This window comes from Neoarius graeffei, chromosome 16 (genome assembly GCF_027579695.1).
Source record: "Neoarius graeffei isolate fNeoGra1 chromosome 16, fNeoGra1.pri, whole genome shotgun sequence".
In the NCBI taxonomy this organism is placed as follows: Eukaryota; Metazoa; Chordata; class Actinopteri; order Siluriformes; family Ariidae; genus Neoarius; species Neoarius graeffei.
Window position 1 is genome coordinate 37,480,382 of NC_083584.1, and position 20,434 is coordinate 37,500,815.

General features: G+C 44.6%; 1 protein-coding gene across 1 annotated transcript in view; it reads left to right on the forward strand.

The window, feature by feature from the left end:
* The first annotated feature begins 223 nt into the window (after positions 1-223).
* Positions 224-20,434, forward strand: part of pogza (pogo transposable element derived with ZNF domain a) — a 68,025-nt gene continuing 47,814 nt past the window's right edge. Inside the window, exon 1 of the mRNA XM_060942880.1 lies at positions 224-350. The gene's annotated coding sequence lies outside the window, so the exon portion shown is untranslated. The remainder of the gene's footprint in view (positions 351-20,434) is intronic.

Consider the following 20,434-nt stretch of genomic DNA (forward strand, 5'->3'; position numbering starts at 1 on the left):
GAAAACTCTTCATCTGCTTTCTTAGACACAACGCTGCCTGTAGAAGAGTTATCAGAATATTTACATATACTCAGATAATTTGATCCTTTTCACTCTATAAATTGTATTATGAACGATTATCCCGCCCCAAGCCCAAAGATCGCAGCCAATCAGCGTGCCGGTGAGAGGTTGTGGAAGTGACGTCACACTCCGATCACCCTACCAGTGCGCGCGAGCTGGGGTAGTCAAAACGTCCGCACACCTCAGATCATTGTTTTTTCTTTCTGATGGCAAACCCCGCGAACTAAGAAACTGTCCGGGGAAAACTGACGCCCTTTGTCGGTTTGCAAGCTCGATAAAAAGTGTACGAGGTAAGGTATTAGTCGCTTGTCTCATTCATAGTCGCGTGCGCGTTTGTTTGCAAGTTGTTGAACTCGTGTAGTCAGGGCAGCAGAAAGCTAATGCTAAAGAGTGCGGCTAACACAGCTGGAGGAGGAGGAGGAGGGTCCGTGTAGGAGGAATCCACATGCAGTTAGCCGCTGTGGCTAATGTTAGCCTCGGACACTGGGGGGAAAGTGAGGAAGCGCTGATCGGGAGCCCGTGTGGGTCACAGCGACCATAAAAACTGAGATTTATTAAAGAGAGACTTTAAACTCAACACGACGATCCATCAAACTTTATATGATCGACCGAGCTCTAGGAGTGCACGTGCGCTTATCGTGACTAAACAGATAGGCAAAGTTTTATATAACATTTAAATGTGAAAAATATATAATTGTCAATATTAGCAAATATAAGCATTGAAATAAACTTGGGAACAAAATAGTCTGATTGCACTTTATTATTTAAAATTAACACATACGAATGAGCACCATTTTTTGGCCAGGCACATACTGTGTGTGTGTGTGTGTGTGTGTGTGTATATGGGTCCGTCTCAGAAACTGGTCTCTCATTTGGGACATTATGGTCAAAAAATAAATTTTCTAATTTTACTTTTTTTTTTTTGCATTTACCATGTTTCTTTTGTCATGTTTTAATAAGAATAAAGATAGTATCTTGCTGTATCTGGACTCCACTGTGGAAATTTTTTTTATTACAATTCAAATGCTTTTGTAAAATTGATTTACATATAAAATAACCAGGGGGGCATGGTGGTGTAGTGGTTAGCGCTGTCGCCTCACAGCAAGGGTTCGAGCCCCGTGGCCGGCGAGGGCCCTTCTGTGCGGAGTTTGCATGTTCTCCCTGTGTCCGCGTGGGTTTCCTCCAGGTGCTCCGGTTTCCCCCACAGTCCAAAGACATGCAGGTTAGGTTAACTGGTGACTCTAAATTGACCGTAGGTGTGAATGTGAGTGTGTCTATGTGTCAGCCCTGTGAATGACCTGGCGACTTGTCCAGGGTGTACCCTGCCTTTCGCCCGTAGTCAGCTGGGATAGGATCCAGCTTGCCTGCGACCCTGTAGACCAGGATAAAGCGGCTACAGATAATGAGATGAGATGAAGAATTAAAGCCCCTCCTTCACAGATGAGTGAAAATATTGAATAAATTTCCTCTTTTTGATTGCTTGGGTTAAAAATGCCAAGTTATGATGACTGAATTGATTATCCACTTAAATATGAATAATATGATACATTTTGGGTATTTGATATGGCAAAATAGGACACAATGGAAAAATCAAGAACACACCGGAAAGATGAGAAAAATGGCGGTGGTAAAAGAACAGCGACTGTACCAGCTGAAGGGCGCGCGGGTCTCTGCTGCGGCGCGCGAGCAACAGGACATCACTACCGCGCTGGACGGAGTGGGGGCGGGGCAAAATGACTGATCGTAGATTCTATCAAAAGTTTGATCTAAATTGACCATGGTTGCAAAATATTGGCCAAAAATACGCAAACACTACGAAATATGAAAGTAAGATGAAAAAGAAACATTCTATTGCCTTATACTGCAAGACTAAAACAAAATAAAACTGTCAAAACTCACCTTTTCAGTGATAAAGTCTGAACAGATCACCTGTGTAACAGAAAGACCGCAAATGGAAGCATGATCAACTTCTAACTGTTGGAGTGGAAAATTCCATTCTATACATGCAAATTGTTAATGTGTGTCCTTCTCCCCACACAAATAACACGCCAGGGCTCGACATTAATGGTTGTCCGCTTGTCCGGGACAAGTGATCCTTTATATCGGACAAGTTCATCGTCTCAGTTACTTGTCCAATTGGACAAGTGCCAAAATACACCGATATTCGGGTTACATATCAAATTTGTCAGTTTATTCACATGATTTCCGAAGCATCTCACTCGACATATTGTTTTGATGAATCGCCAGATGTTTCTCTTCGGAAAGAGCGATGTGCGCATGCGCAATATTCCACTTGCGAAACCGGCCAATACCGCTTCGTGTATTTGAGCTGAAAAGTAAACGGTCGTTTACCAGAACCTCCAGGATTTTGCGATGTTGCGATTTGCAACTTCAACGCAAATTCAACCAATTCCCGTGAATTCAGGGCGGTGTTGCAATTATATCCAATCACCGCAACTTTCCCGCAAATTTGACCAGTCGTTGGCGTCGTCTTGAGGTGACGTCGACAACCTACCTTCTGCCTTACTTCCATGTTTCCGTTCAAGAGAAGCAGCATGTGCGTGTCAGTGTTTTATATAGGCTTAAATTCTGTTACTGAAAGTGTTATGTTTACAGTGAAGGACTGTGTGCACTTTACATTATTTTTTACTTAATACAAGAAATTAATGGATGCCAACATTTTTGCCAAAATGGTATTTTATTTTCCATTGTTTAGGCAGCTTCAGCATCATACTGTGAGATTCTGTTCAAATTGTTTTTTTTTTCTTCTATGAAGCCTGAGCCATTTATTTTATTAGTTTATAATTAGTTTAATTTAGTCTTCAGGAGAGACTGCCTGCACACAGTACTAGTATTAATAGGTTTTTTTTTCTTACATGAAAGCTGAGGCATTTATATTATATTTTAAGGTAACTTCATGTTGTGCTGTGAGGTTCTATGCACTTTAACTTTTGAACCAACAGGTGCATTTGGATAAGTAAAGCCTATTTTTTCTGCATTTTTGTAGTCCTGGTAATCTTTTATATTGGTAAAGTTGTTTATAGGACCATTTCTCAGTGTCTTTGTTTTTTTAATCAATAGTTTTTCAGTAATAACTTAATATTTAACATATCACTCAATTTTAATCACAAAAAGAGAAAACTGCAACGATTTCTCGCAACTTTCACTTCCTCCCGCAATGTAATCACAACAAAAACCTAAAAAACACTGCAACTTTCATCGCAACCATTAAATACCATACAGGAGCCACAATTAATAATTAGACAACAACAATTAATCAGTGGAGAATATATATTCAAAGTTAATAATTTTAAAATGAAAATATACTGTATAATTTTACTTTTCTGGTTTTCAATTTCTCATAAATAAATTAATGATTGATGGAGTCCAATTTTTTTCTGCAGTGAATAGATTGTGTTAAAGTAATTCTGGTGAAATTAGTTTATTACAAATAGTTTTTGTGTTTTTTTTCTCAAATTTTTCTTCGGACAAGTCAACTTCACATTCGGACAAGTAAATTTCCTTTCAACTTGCCCAACAGGTCAAGTGGTTTCAAAAGTTAATGTAGAGCCCTGCACGCTACGGTTAAAAATGGACCACAATTCATTTTATAGCTCAGAAATTCATACAAGACCAGCTACCATCGTAACATATTCTGTAAGAAACATATTCTATACCTAACTTTCAGCTTTCGTTTTAAAAAACAAAATCGGAGATTTATAACTACATTTTTACATGGCGTAGTGATTTTAAGTTACTACTTTTGGTGAGGTAGTGACCTTGACACCGAGGCTTTCCGTTTAGATCAAAACACGATCGTATTGGTTTTGGGTATGCGGAAAATGGAGTTACAACAGTGATCAAGTATTTTGCATGAATTTTATTATGGTTATGATTATTCTGTGAGTGCACCAATCCCTAGGTGCATAAAATTACAACTTAAAATACAATTAGTGATAACTGTAGACTTTTCAGTGGACTACAACCTTGTAGCGCGTATAGAGTGTGGGTGGAGCACAGAGGACGGCAGGACAACGCTTTGAGGCAGATAAGGCTATTTATTTACACCACTTTTCAGTCGGAGTAAGCCCATACACAAACATATACACACACACACTCTCCGTCTGGTCCCAGGTTGCGCTCCCTCTGCTCTCTCTCAGCCTCCTTAAATAGGGAGCGGTTTACTGGGGAAAACACACACAAAACACAGGTTAATTACCGTCAGGTGTAGCGATTCTGCCACTCACCTTCCCTGGCTCCACCCTCCTGTCACAGACTGGCGCTTGACCACGCCCCCGCTGCCACATACCCCCACCGCCCGACTCAGGCCGTGGGGAGTCGGCCCGCAGCCGACTCCCCCCCCCCCCCCCTTGACGGGAGAGGAAGTCCGCCACGACCATCTGCGCCCCCGGCCTGTGGACCACCTTGAAGTTGAAGGGTTGGAGTGCCAGATACCAACGGGTGATCCGCGCGTTGGCATCCTTCATGCGGTGGAGCCACTGGAGGGGCGCGTGGTCCGAACAGAGGGTGAAAGAGCGCCCCAGCAGGTAGTAACGGAGGGCGAGGACCGCCCACTTGATCGCCAGGCACTCTTTCTCAATTGTGCTGTAGTGCCCCTCACGCACTGACAGCTTCCGGCTGATGTATAGGACTCGGCGATCCTCCCCCTCCACCTGCTGGGACAAAACGGCCCCCAGCCCTCTGTCCGACGCATCCGTCTGTAACAAAAAAGGGAGAGAGAAGTCAGGGGAGTGTAAAAGTGGCCCCCCACACAGTGCAGCCTTTACCTCAGAGAAAGCCCGCTGGCACTGCTCCGTCCACTGGACCGGATCTGGCGCCCCCTTTTTAGTGAGGTCAGTCAGCGGGCTGGTGACGTCCGAATAATTAGGTATAAACCTACGATAGTAGCCAGCCAGCCCCAGGAACTGTCTCACCCCCTTTTTGGTCTTGGGCCTCGGGCAGGCCGCAATCGCTGCTGTCTTATTAATTTGGGGACGCACCTGCCTGTTACCCAAGTGGAAGCCCAGATACCGTACTTCCACCTGCCCAATCGCACACTTCTTCGGGTTGGCAGTGAGCCCCGCCCGCCTCAGCGACCTAAGGACAGCCCTCAGGTGTTGCAGGTGCCGCTGCCAGTCATTACTATAAATGATGATGTCGTCTAGGTAAGCGGCCGCATAGGTGGCTTGGGGCCGGAGGACCCGGTCCATCAGCCGCTGAAACGTAGCGGGCGCCCCAAACAGCCCAAACGGAAGTGTGACGAACTGGTGTAAGCCGAACGGTGTGGAAAAGGCCATTTTTTCCTGGGATAATGGAGTCAAGGGGATCTGCCAATATCCCTTCGTCAAATCCAGTGTCGAGTAAAAGCGAGCCGTGCCTAGTCGATCGAGCAGCTCATCAATACGAGGCATTGGGTACGCGTCGAATTTAGACACCACGTTGACTTTTCTGTAGTCCACACAGAACCGGACCGAGCCGTCGGCCTTGGGAACCAAGACCACCGGGCTGCTCCAGTCACTGTGGGACTCCTCGACAATGCCCGTTTCGAGCATGGCCTGAAGTTCTTCCCGAACCACCTTTTTTTTGTGTTCGGGTAATCTATAAGGATGGCTACGCACTACCACCCCCGGGGGCGTCTCTATGTGGTGTTCTATAAGGTTAGTGCGACCGGGCAGGGGCGAGAACACATCCGAAAACTCGGCCTGCAACTGGGCGACCTCCGTGAGTTGGGTCGGGGAGAGGTGGTCTCCACAGGGGACCGGAGAGGTACGTGATGCCAATGTCCCTTTTTGGACCTCCGGCCCCAGCTCCGCCTTCTCCGGAACTACCGACACCAACGCCACGGGGACCTCCTCGTTCCAGAGTTTCAGCAGATTGAGGTGGTAGATCTGTAGTGCCCCCTCCCTGTCCGTTCGCCTAACCTCATAGTCGACGTCCCCGACTCGCCGTGTGACCTCAAAGGGTCCTTGCCACTTGGCGATTAATTTGGAGCTCGACGTGGGCAACAGGACGAGTACCTTATCTCCCGGAGTGAACTCTCTAAGGCGCGTGCCCTTGTTGTACAGGCGGGTTTGCCGTTCCTGGGCCTGCCGCAAATTCTCCTGAGTTAGGTGGGTGAGCGTGTGGAGTTTTGCGCGCAGATCTATAACGTACTGAATTTCGTTTTTGCTCTGTGAAGGTCCCTCCTCCCAATTTTCCCGCAGTACATCTAAGATGCCGCGCGGCTTATGCCCATATAATAATTCAAACGGGGAGAACCCCGTGGAGGCTTGGGGGACCTCTCGCACTGCAAACAGCAAGGGTTCGAGCCACTTATCCCAGTTACGTGCGTCCTCACTTACGAATTTTTTGATAATATTCTTGAGGGTGCGATTGAACCGTTCAACTAAACCGTCCGTCTGTGGGTGATAAACGCTGGTGCGGATCGGCTTAATACCCAGTAGCCCATACAGTTCGCTCAGTGTTCGTGACATAAACGAGGTGCCTTGGTCAGTCAGAATCTCTTTTGGGATTCCAACCCGGGAGATGACGTGGAAGAGGGCCTCTGCAATACTGCGTGCTGAGATATTGCGAAGAGGCACCGCTTCCGGGTATCGCGTTGCATAGTCCACCAGAACTAATATAAAGTGGTACCCTCGTGTTGACCGATCTAATGGCCCGACGAGATCCATCCCAATTCTTTCGAACGGGGTCTCGATTAATGGTAGGGGGCGCAAGGGCGCTTTTGGAATGGCCGCTGGATTTACTAACTGGCATTCGCGGCACGCCGTACACCACTTCCGGACATCGCCGCGAATCCCTGGCCAATAGAATCGGGCCATTATCCGGGCGAGTGTCTTTATCCTGCCCGAGGTGTCCAGCCATGGGATTAAAGTGAGCCGCCTGGAATACCAATTCCCGGCGGCTCTTTGGAATTAACAACTGGGTGACTCGCTCTTTTGTCTGAGTGTCCTGCGTCACTCGGTATAACCTATCTTTCAAAATGGAAAAATAGGGGAAGGACGGGGTGGCGTTCAGCTGGAGCGTTTGACCATCGATTACTCTCACTTGGTCAAACGCGTGTCGCAGAGTCTCGTCTCGCGATTGTTCCAGTGGGAAATCCGCGAGGGATTCCCCAGTAGAAAGAGGAGGGGCCGGGGGCTCCTCGCTCTGTCGCGGAGATGACGTAGACGGCTCTGCGACCGCAGCTCCAGCCAAAGCGACACCGGGACCTTCCCCTGTCAACCGGCAGGACCCACTCTTTACTAGGCATGCCATTAAACCCCGAAATCCCGGCCAATCAGTCCCCAAGATCAAAGAGTGGGTAAGGCGAGGATTAACCGCCACCTTCACTATCGATTTTTACCCTCTGAAATGTATGTGGACCGACACCAACGGGTAGCTGTGAATATCCCCGTGCGCACACAACACCTTCACCCCTTGTGCTCCCCCCAATGCCTCGTCTTGCACCAGGCTTTGGCGGATCGAGGTCTGATTGCAACCTGAATCCACCAACGCCTGATATGTAACCCCTTGTACACTTACCGGTATGTGATACGCTCCGGCCCGATCGAGGGCAGCTTCTGGCGCGTCGGGGATCCGCACCACCGCCCCCACCTCCATCGCTGCACACTGTTGCTGCAGGTGGCCCGGTTCCCTGCAGCGCCAGCAAACCGGCCCGGGCCTTCCCTCTGCAGCTGTGTTCTGGGGCTCACTCACCTGAGGGGGGGGAGAGACAGACACAGAAGGGAGAAACGGGAGGGCACCACGGGTGCGGCGGGCCCGCTGGGGTGGAGCCGGCCCCCGCCTCCGTGGTGGGGGAATGGGGCGAGGACGGGACACGGGAGGAGGGGGGGGAGAAAGAGAGAGAGAGAAGAGGAGAGAGAAGACGATGCCGTCAGTTGTCCTGCCGCCGGAACAGCCGCCAGATGATCCTCCGCCAGTCCTACGGCCTGATCCAGCGATGCCGGGCGGTGGCACTGGACCCACTCCGCGGTTCTGGCTGGTAAGCGGACGATGAACTGTTCCAGCGCCACCTGGTTGATGATTCCCTCGGCGTCGCGATCTTCGGCCCTCAGCCATCGCCAGCAGGCGTCCCGGAGCTGCTGGCCAAACGCAAACGGGCTGCCGACTTCCTCCATCCGCAGCGCGCGGAAGCGCTGATGCTGCTGCTCCGGCGTGCGCCCCACGTGCTGGAGGACGGCCCGGCGAAGGTTGGCGTAGGCCAGCCGGCGGTCGGCGGGGAGCTGTAGTGCGGCCAGTTGCGCCTCTCCTGTCAGGAGGAGGAGGAGGCGCGCCGCGCGCTGCTCCATCGGCCACCCCGAGGCTTCGGTGACCTGCTCGAACAAGGTGATGAAAGCCTCGGGGTCGTCCTGCGGGCCCATCTTGGTCAAGGTGAGGGGAGACGGGCCCGCGGCCGGGGCGCTGGTGGACCCCGTTCAAATTAAAACCATCACCATTCAAAACCGTATAGTTTATTGACTGTGAGTATATTTAGTGGGGTACCCCCACAGTATCCAGTTTCTGAGACAGACCTATATATATATATATATATATATATATATATATATATATATATATATATATATTAGTGCTGTCAAAAATGTCGCGTTATTAACGCGTTAACTTGACTCAATTTTAACGGCGATAATTTTTTTATCGCGAGATTAACGCTCTGTGACATGATGCCACGCCCCGCACAGCCAGAGTCCTCTGCCCTCCCCCGAAGAGCCACGGTGCTCGGCTTAAGTTTCGTTTTCCCATCGGCGGCTCCAGCCCCACTTTGCAGTGGCTGTGACAAGACGTGTTATGCTCTGCAATAAAAAAAAAAACATTGGTACAACCAGTTTTCGAACTATGCCGATATTTTCGGGGGGGGGGGTGTCCCTTATTTCCCTTGGGGGGAGGAGGGGGAGCTTGCGCTTGTCTCAGAGCGCGGCTCTCCATCGCGCACTCACTTCGGATATGCAAATGCTTCCCGTTACACACGATTGCTATGTCAATAAACATCATTTTGCCAGTATTTTATAGACCCCCCAACATTTCCCAAATCATGTTTTCAAGGGATCTCATGTCTGTTTCAGGGGATCTCAGATCCCCCGTGTACCCCCGTAGTTCGAACGGTGACAGCCCATTCACTTTTTTATGCTGATAAGAGAATTACAATGGTTTTTCATGTGACAAAAATGTGCGATTAAATTGCGATTAATCGCGAGTTAACTATGACAGTCGCGACATTAATCGCGATTAAATATTTTAATCGCTTGACAGCACTAATATATAATTTTTTATATATCATCTCATTATCTCTAGCCGCTTTATCCTTCTACAGGGTCGCAGGCAAGCTGGAGCCTATCCCAGCTGACTACGGGCGAAAGGCGGGGTACACCCTGGACAAGTCGCCAGGTCATCACAGGGCTGACACATAGACACAGACAACCATTCACATTCACACCTACGGTCAATTTAGGTGGGGTTTACATTAGACCGTATCAGCGGATCATCAGATTAACGTTTTTAAAACGATTAGCGTGCACACAGCAACGCCAATACACGATTCGCGTGCACACAGCAACACCAATACACGGATACGCTCGGCTCCGCAGGCATCCTGCGCTGCAAATCACTCCACCCTGAACAGCGAGTGCCCTCTGGAGGGTGCGCACTCCGGCCCTGTGCAGCTCACAGAGCGCGCGAGTGAAGTGCACGAGCAGTGATTCGGGACTGAGCCGCTGTGTGTGTGATCCTAGTGCATATCGGGCATGCGCGTCACTTACCACTTGCAAGTGGAAGGATGGCAAGCCTAAAGACAATCATAAGTACACAATGGGCAGTATTTGCATCAGTATTTGCAGTATTTTCATACTTTTATACTCTTTAATGAAAGGTGATACAAGGCGGAAGTCCGCGCCGTTTTTCAGCAGTCACGTCACATGACCAACGCCAGCGAATCAGGAAGGTGGATGTCACAGTGACGTTGTCCAATGACGACGCCAGCTAGAGCTCAGCACAGCGTATCCGCGTATTCTCAATGTTTACACAGCACCGGACCAGACACGATCTGGATTGAATACGTGGACCCTGGCGGATTCCCGTTTCCCGGCATTTCCATGCGTTTTAATGTAAACGGACAGTGCATCCGCGAAGAAAACGAGACAGATACGGTCTAATGTAAACTTGGCCTTAGAGTCACCAGTTAACCTAACCTGCATGTCTTTGGACTGTGGGGGAAACCGGAGCACCCGGAGGAAACCCACACGGACACGGGGAGAACATGCAAACTCCACACAGAAAGGCCCTCGCCGGCCACGGGGCTCGAACCCGGACCTTCTTGCTGTGAGGCGACAGCGCTAACCACTACACCACCGTGCCGCCCGCAGCAAAATATATAAGGAGAAAAATATAAGGCAGTGAAGGAGTAATGCAAAAGTACTAAGTATACAAAAAAGTATATAAAGAAATAAACTACAAATTTAGAGATAAAAAAAATTAACAAATTTGCATAAATTAACAGGTTTGCAGATATATACTAGTGCATCTCAAAAAATTAGAATACCATGAAAAAGTTCCTTTTTTCATAATTTAATTCAAAAAGGTAAACTTTCATATAATCTATATTCATTACATGTAAAGTGAAATATTTAAAGCCTTTTTTGTTTTAATTTTGATGATTATGGCTTTATAGCTCATGAAAATCAGAAATCCAGTATCTCAAATTATTAGAATATTCCCTAAGATCAATCAAAAAAAGGATTTACAATCCAGAAATGTCCAACTTCTGAAAAGTATATTCATTTATACACTCAATACTTGGTTGGGGCTCCCTTACCATGAATTACTGTATCAATGTGGTGTGGCATGGAGGTGATCAGTCTATGGCACTGCTGAGGTGTTTTTGAAGCCCAGGTTGTTTTGATAGCAACCTTCAGCGTATCTGTATTTTTGGGTTGGGTGTTTCTCATCTTCCTCTTGACAATACCTCATAGATTCTCTATGGGGTTCAGGTCAGGCAAGTTGGCTGGCCAATCAATCAAACACAGTAATATCATGGTCAGCAAACCATTTGGTAGTAGTTTTGGCACCGCTGGTAGGTGCTAAGTCCTGCTGGAAAAGGAAATCAGCATCTCCAAAAAGCTCGTCAGCAGATGGAAGCATGAAGTGCTCTAAAATCTCCTGGTAGATGGCTGTGTTGACTTTGGACTTGATAAAATACAGTGGACCAACACCAGCAGATGACATGGCACCCCAAATCATCACAGACTGTGGAAACTTCACACTGGGCTTCAAACACCTTGGATTCTGTGCCTCTCCACTCTTCCTCCAGACTCTAGAACCGTGATTTCCAAATTAAATGCAAAATGTACTTTCATCTGAAAAGAGGACTTTGGACCACTTGGCAACAGTCCATTTCTTTCTCTCCTTAGCCCAGATAAGACACTTCTGACATTGTCTCTGGCTCAGGAGTAGCTTGATATTAGGAATGCGAAAGTTGTATCCCCTTTCTTGAAGATGTCTGTTCGTGATGGGTCTTGATACACTGACACCAGCCTCAGTCCACTCCTTGTGAAGCTCTCCCAAGTTCTTGAATCAACTTTTCTTGACAATCCTCTCAAGACTGCGGCCATCCCTGTTGCTTGTGCACCTTTTCCAGCCACCCTTTTCAGCAATGACCTTTTGTGGCTTACCCTCCTTGTGGAGGGCATCAGTGATCATCTTCTGGACAACAGTCAAGTCAGCAGTCTTCCCCATGATTGTGGTTGTGTGTACTGAACTAGACCGAGAGATACACTGTGTTCATACTGTTTTACTCAAACTCGAAATGAAATATTCTAATAATTTGAGATGTTTTTTTTATGTTTTTGTACTGTATGCCATACTGATTAAAATTAAAATAGAAAAATGCTTGAAACATTTTAGTTTATGTGTAATGAGTCTATAATATATAACATTTTCACTTTCTTCAATAACTGATGGAAAATATTGAACTTTTTCACAATATTCTAATTTTTTGAGATGCACTAGTAGTTAACATAAGGGTATTACAAAGGTGGTATTGCATGTGTAAGTATTGCACAGGTATTATTACCAGTATTACCCAGATAGTATTGCACAAGTAAGTCGGTATATTGCACAAGAGCCATTTTAACAGTGTGTAACTAGCAGTTTGCTGTAAAGTAGTGATGCTGATGGTCAGTGCACATAGTATACGTTCAGAGGGGTTTCTATGGATGTAGAGGTGATCTGGACAGTATTGTTCATTATTGTGAGGAGTGACTGGTGCTGTGCTTGGTGAGGTGCCGGTTGTACAGTCTTTCAGCAGTAGGGAGGAATATGAATATATATATACACACACATACACATATATATATATATATGTGTGTGTGTGTATATATATATATATATATATATATATATATATATATATATTAGGGCTGAACGATCTATCGTTTTCGACCGAAAATCGCGATCTCAGACAACACGATTTTGGGATCATCAAAGCCGCGGTTTTTCTCAGTGCTCCTAAACGGACCCATGTTTTGTTTCGTCAATAAATTGTCCTCATTTTTTACACTACAGACAAAAAAAAAATTACGTTCAGGAAAGCCTTGTGGCACTGTCAAGTGTATGTGAGCATCAGGGTTTCCCACACTTGAAAGGGAAGGACTCGGACACAGGATTCCACTCGTCTTGTATTTTATTGGTTTTCAGTGGAACTGACGTTAGAATCAGAAGTAGAATCAGAGGTAGAATCAGAAGTAGAAGCTAGAAGCTTGGAGCTTGAAGCCGAAGCTAGAAGGTGAAAAACCTTTAAACATACAAACATAAAATAAATGTATGAATAAATGCCTGTTTTTCTACAACAAAGCATGTATGAATAAATGCTTGTTTTTCTATAACAAAACCCAAGTTAATTAGGCAACAATATATAAATATTTATGTATAAGGTAAATTAAGTATATTTTAACCATTTTTAATCATTCAGGTAATATGTTGCTGAACAAATATAAATGAACAGAAAACCAGTTTTAAACTAAGAACCATTTTAACCATTAGCCCTTTCACAGGCAGTTTGTTCATTTTAACTGAAGATATTTTACTACACGCCACTGAGAAAGAAAGTTTAAACCATTAAACCAATCACAGGTAAGGAACAAACATTTCTCATGCCCACGGATTACTGCGAGCGCAGCGTTTGCATATAAAAAAGTTCATTGGGTTTACCGGTAGCCTTTTTTGTCCTTTTTCCCTGATGTGCTGTAAAGTTTGTGTTAGTAGCGAATTCTCTTTGCAACTGCTGCGCTGCTGCTTCGTTACAAACCGAATGTCAATTCTGCCTATCGTTCTAGAACGACCGCTGCCCTGCTAACTAGCGTTGTGATTGGCTGCCCTGCTAACTAGCGTTGTGATTGGCTGCCTGTTCAGCGCAGCAATTCAGCGTAGCAGGAAGTGGCGGAGGCAACTGTCAATCATGTGAGCCTGCGTTCAGGCACTCCTTGTGGCAGGTCGCCGCAACAGGCACTCACTGTGAAAGAATTTTGTGAATATCTCCTTCCGTTTTCGTGTAAATCCCCGTTGTTTGGAGGGAGCACTGTGAGGAGAAACTGCGCTGTCTCTGTGTCTGAGCGCGCGGGTGGGGGAGGGGCTGCTCGCTCACTCTCACACACACAGGAGGGAGGGGCCCTGCAATAGTCAGTACGTTTACATGCACGTCCAAATCGAGCTGCTGTTGGTAATCGAGCAAAGGGTCCCAGCAGGGCTGCCAGAGAAATCCAATCCTACATGCACAAGTGAAATCGGGCTATTGTGCAAGGTGCATTGTGCACCCGAGCCACACGTGGTGCTACACGCCCCATCGTGTTGGTACACTTCCGGTTGTCGTCATGAAGAAGAGCTTATAGTGTTGCCAGATACTGCTGACGTTTTCCAGCCCAAAACATGTTCAAATCCGCTAAAATGCACTTAAAACCCCCAATCTGGCAACACTAGCAGTTCCGTGTTCAAGCTGTTAGGCTTTTTTTTTTTAGACTATGGCTACAAACTGTCCGGCGCAGACCACTGTTTTGTAAGACAACTTATTTTGCACAATAATATTTTTCTAAAGTCCATTTTTTGCTTACAAAAAAATATTTTTTTTTTGCTTACAATTTAACTTATGTATTAATAAACACACAAAAAGTTCAGTTGTTTTGTTTTTATTGACATTCTTCAGATGTTGGACATATAAACACACACACACACAAATACAATGACTTGTTTATGTACACAATTCACAGCTATGCAACAGCTGTACAGATGCATTTGGTGATACAGTAAGTGAGCTAAATTTTAACAGTGCAAACAATGCCACAAAAAGAAAAGATTCATGCCGTTGTCATGATTCGTTGTCATGCCGACCGAGGCTGTTGTGTTTCCCGCTTGTGGTCTCGTCACTCGTCACTTCCGGAAGTAGCTCGACAAGTAGCTCGATAGGGTATACATGCACAAAGTAGCTCGGCAGAAATCGCATAAACTAGGTCGTGTAGCTCGATTCCGAGAAATCAAGTTCGGTTCAATTTCAGCCGAATTAAGGTGTATACATGGCATTTTGAACTTCGATTTCAGTCGAGCAACGGCAGAAATTCGATTCTCTCTATGTGCATGTAAACGTAGTGACTGACTGCTACATCACTCTTATTTCCCACAGGGGAATTGTTGGCTCTAGTTATAATTTATAATGCTTATCTACATTCTTTTACAAAAGTGCAATATTTTGATGCTGCTGAGCCATTGATCAACCTTTTTTATGTCTGATATGTTGTAGATGGGAAAAGTAAAAGAAGCAAAAGTTTACTTAAGAAAGATGGCTCTCTTTTTATTATTTTAAGTTATTATAACTTGTTCCTCAGGCACTCAATGTTAATAAACAGGCCTACATTTGAAATCTGTTGACCTCAGTTTTCATTCTTGCATTAGCTTTATGGAATTCATTGTATTAATTAATTTGCACTGAAACTTGATTTAAAAAAAAAAATCGTGGTTGAAATCGAAATCGCAATATCTGCCAGAAAAATCGCAATTCAATTTTTTCTTAAAATCGTTCAGCCCTATATATATATATATATATATATATATATATATATATATATATATATATATATATATATATATATATTGTGTGTGTGTGTGTATATATGTATGTATGTATGTATGTGTGTGTATATGTGGTGAAAGTAAAAAGGAGGTTGAGCTGGGTTTGGAGAGATGGAAGTATGCATTGGAACAAAAAGGAATGAAGGTGAGCAGTAGCAAAACAGAATACATGTGCATCAATGAGAATGGGGATGAGAGTGTAGTGAAGATGCAAGGAGTAGACATAAAGAAAGTTGGTGAATTCAAGTACCTGGGGTCAACTGTGCAGGAAAAAGGGGGCTGTGATCGTGAGGTGAGAAAGACAGCGCAGGCAGGGTGGAGCAGTTTGAGAAGGATTTCGGGAGTCATTTGTGATAGGAAAGTCCCAGGAAAAGTGAAAGGTAAGATGTATAAGACAGTAGTGAGACCAGCTGTGATGTCTGGATTGGAGACCGTACCCTTAACGAAGAGACAGGAGGCAAAGTTGGAAGTGGCGGAGTTGAGGATGTTAAGGTTTGCGATGGGAGTGACGAGGTTGGACAGGTTAAGGAACGAGCACATCAGAGGGACAGCACATGTGGCGAGCTTGGGAATTAAGCTAAGAGAGATGAGACTGAGATGATACGGGAACACATCCTGAGAAGAGATGCAGAGCATGTTGGAAGGAGAATGTTGAGGATGGAGCTGCCAGGCACATGGAAACAAGGAAGGCCAAAGAGGAGATACATGGATGTGGTGAGAGAGGATATGAAAGTGGCAGGTGTGGTAGAGAAGGATGCGGAAGACAGGGAGCAATGGAGACGAAAGATCCGCTGTGGCAACCCCTAATTGGGAGCAGCCAAAAGAAGATGATGATGATATATTACACACACACGTAGTATGTGCCTGGCTGAAAAATGGTGCTCATTCGTGTGTGTGTTAATTTAAAATAATAAAGTACAATCAGACTAATATATAATTATATATTTGTGTGTGTGTGTGTGTGTGATCTCACACACAGTACTGTGCAAAAGTCTTAGATCCCCTATTTTTTTCATACAAACTTTTGTATTTTATGACTCCTACATTATTCAGTACAAAAACATTTTAGAGTTCCAAACATTTGTTTTCCAGCACAAAATTAAATGTTACAGAAAATAATGTTTGTATCTGAGCAGCATATTACATAAGAGAGCATTTTTCAGATTAAAAAAGAAAACATAATGAAGGCTACTGGGTTTTGCTGCAAAATTAAGAAGTGAGTGTGACAGTCAAAGTGTCCAGAAGAACTGTGGCTGCTTCTGTAAGATGCTCAGTAAAACCTACAGATCATTTCCTTATAAAACTGCACTTACTGTACCTGAGACTACTATTTTTTTTTTTTTAAAGGAAAGGCTTGTCTCACACCAAATATTGACTTTGTTTCATTTATTATGGCTTACTGGTGTTTATAGTTTTTTTTTTTAAATATTTAATTATATATAACACACAGACACACAATATTACATGGTGGCGCGAAGATATGAAGTTTATCTTTGAGTGGTGAATGTATACATCACGAGTGAGTGAAATATTTTTCAACATGCAAAGATAAACTGCATATCTTCACACAATCGTGTAATACTCTTTATCATAGAGATACAGCCACAAAAAAATGCAAGTTAATTAGAAGGATTTTAATTTTGAATCGGTTCACCATTTTGACAACGCACGTCGAATCAGTGGGAAAACACTGGGAGTGATGTAATCAGTATTCTCACAAGTGAAGATATTGGAAAATGCGTCACTCAGGTCTGGGATGTAGTTTGTCTGAAAAATTCAAGTTTTTCAACACAAGAAGATAAACTTCAGTATCTTCAAGACAATGTGTGATTTTATTTTTTATTATAATAGACACATTGACAAACAAAAAGTACTCACATTTATCAAAACAATTCATTAATATTCTCATGAGTGAGGATATTGGAAAATGTTACTCAGTGTCCTGGATGTAGTTCGTGTGAAAAGTATGAGTGGCGTGTTTCCCAGTAAAACACAGTGTTTGTTTTGTATAGTGGCCACTATACATGGTGGGTGTATCACTTCATGTGCGTCCCTTCTTTCCCTGGCGCACCCATTGCTCTGGAATAGGGTAAATCTGGACTCCTCAGAACACATGACCTATCACATTGCTTCAGGGTCCAATCTTTATGCTCCCTAGGAAAATTTTCTTCTGATTATTCTCACTAATAAGTGGTTTTCTTACATACACACAGTTGTTTAGTCCCAATCCTGTGAGTTCTCCTCACATTGCGCATGTGTAAATGCGCTTACGTTCACTATTAAACATGTTCCTGAGTTCTTCAGTCAAATTTGATTATACTCCTGCTCCAAAGGAGGGGGCTATAATGGTTTACGTCTGTCCGTATCTCAGTCCGTCCGAAACACCCTTTTTCTCAGCAACCACAAATCATAGCCACTTGGTACCAAACTTCAGCTTGGGGTTCTATACTGTGTATACCGTTTTCAGGTCTTTCACACATCGACTTCCTGTTTACCGACTGAAGGTATTTACAAAACATATAGCGTGGATTTTGATGCTATTTCAAGAAGCAAAATGCTATTTCAAAATGACAGTTTACCAGGATGCTATTTGAAATCCCTGGATAGAACACTGCTCTTTACTTACTTGTTTCAGGGTTAATTATTTATTGAAGTCAACATTCATAATAAGTGTCCTATTCCTTTGATTGCTTGCATTCTGATATAAGCGAGAGTGGCGATATACGCAAGTGAGCAGCAGCTCACAGTTGATCTTGTTTTTTTTTTTTTCTTTTTCTGAATTCACCAAGTATTTAAGTGATCACCGATCATGGTTAGTCAAGTTTTTTTTCCAATCACATTTCTTTCACAAAGCTGATCGTTCACCATTAGTCTTCCAGGTTTTAATAATGCGTCAGACAATTCTTAACCCAATTCCAGTAATTTCAGCAATCTCCTTAGTTGTTTTCTTTGCTTGCTGCAGGCCAGTAATTTGACCTTTCTGAAACACAGTAACCTCTTTTCCATGACCACGTCATACATCTTGTGACATGGGTGTTTCAGAAATGAAAAGCTACTCACTACATCAGTTATGATACATTAAGACTAAATGCAGTGAGAGTATCAAAATTCGTTCTGGTTGCCCTGCCAGCGATGCTGTCAAATTTTGTGGATGTTCTGTGACGTATGGGCAGCACGGTGGTGTAAGTGGTTAGCATGGTCGCCTCACAGCAAGAAGGTTCTGGGTTCGAGCCCAGTGGCCGGCAGGGGCCTTTCTGTGTGGAGATTGTATGTTCTCCCCGTGTCTACGTGGGTTTCCTCCAGGTGCTCCAGTTTCCCCCTCAGTCCAAATGGTTAGGTTAATATGGGATGGCCTTGGGCTGAGGTGCCCTTGAGCGAGGCACTGCACTCCCAACTGCTCCCCGGGCGCTGTTAGCATGGCTGCCCACTGCTCTGGGTATGTGTGTGTGCTCATTGCTCGCATGTGTGTGTTCACTGCTTCAGACGGGTTCAATGCAGAGAGGAATTTCACAAGTGTGTGATGAATAAAGTTGTGCTTGCTTTCTTTCTTGATGAAATAGACAGCTACAAGTTCATTCAGACTGCTTGGTCTTGCAAACTTTATTTAAAGGGGCCATAAAGCAAACAAATGTCAACCAGTATCTTTGTGCTGACTGATTAGTTAACCTTATGGAATCTTTCACTAACCCCATTTCCAGAAAAGTTGGGATATTTACCAAAATGCACTAAAAACAACCATCTGTGATTTGTTAATTCACATGAGCCTTTTATTTAACTGACAAAAGTATAAAGAAAAGATTTTCAATAGTTTTACTGACCAACTTAATTGTATTTTTTAAATATAAACAAAGTTAGAATTTGATGCCTGCAACACACTCAAAAAAGTTGGGACAGAGGCATTATTACCAGTGTGTTACATCCTTTCTTTTTAATAACACTTTTTAATCGTATGGGAACTGAGGATGCTAATTGTTACAGTTTTGCAATTGGAATTTTTGTGCTTTGTTGCTTGGGGTGAAGCTATGGCCTAACGGTTAGAGAAGCAGCTTTGGGACCAAAAGGTTGCCAGTTTGATTCCCTGAACCAGCAGAAATGGCTGAAGTGCCCTTGAGCAAGGCACCCCCCACCCCTCCCAGGCTGCTCTGGGTATGGTGTACATTGCTCTGGATAAGAGCGTCTAATAAATGCCATTAATGTAATGTAATGATACAAGACTTCAGCTGTTGTCACCGTTGTCTGATTCTCCTCTTCATGATGTGCCATACATTCTCAATAGGAGACAGCTTTGGATTGGCAGCAGGCCAGTCAAGCACACACACACTCTGTCTATGAAGCCATGTCTGTGTCTTGTAGCCTGTGCAGAATGAGGCCTGGCATTGTTCTGCTCAAATAAGCTTGGACTTCCCGGGAAGAGACATCACCTTGATGGCAACGTATGTCTCTCTAAAATCCCAATACACGCCTTCACATCGATGGTGCCTTCACACACATGCACCTCACCCATGCCATGGAGACTGATGCACCCCATACCATCACAGATGCTGGCTTTTGCACTTTTCTCTGATGATAAACTAGATGGTCCTGTTCAGCTTTTTTGCATGCAGAAAAGAGCAAAAAAAAGCTCTTTTTTGGGATGTATAAAAAGAGCATCCTAGAGAGGCTGAGTCCCTGAGGAGTAAAGATGAGGAGGGGTTCACCACTCTGTGAAAGACTGTGTGGGCAGAGTGCAACAATTTAAGACTAACGTTCCTCAGTGTAAAATTGCAAAGAATTTGGGGATCACATCATCTACAGTGCATAATATCATAAGATCCAGAGAATACAGAGAAATCTCTACACAAGGGACAAGGCCGAAAACCAACGTTGAACTAGGGATGGTGAAAACTAAAAAAAATCTTGGCCGACCACCGAGCCTCATTAGCCGGTTAAAGTCGGTTAACCTATGAGTTTAAAATTCTAACAGGGATGCAAACGGCGCGCCTTTTGGCGGATGCCGCCCTCTCCACGGCTGAATCGCGCAGATCCGACCTTCCTTTCCCAAGGGGGGGGCGTTGGAGCGTCCGACCACAACTTCTTCAAAGCAAATTCTGCATATAAGCAAATGCCGCCACAGTCCATGAAACACAGGAAGTACAAGCACGAGAAGAAAACAGCAAATCAGAAAGCCGCACACGCCCGCACCGAAGCCGCGCAAAATTTAACGTACAGTTTAATAAACTGATTGCGCAGCTTCTGCGCAAACGCGCGCAGCCCCCCCGATCCACTG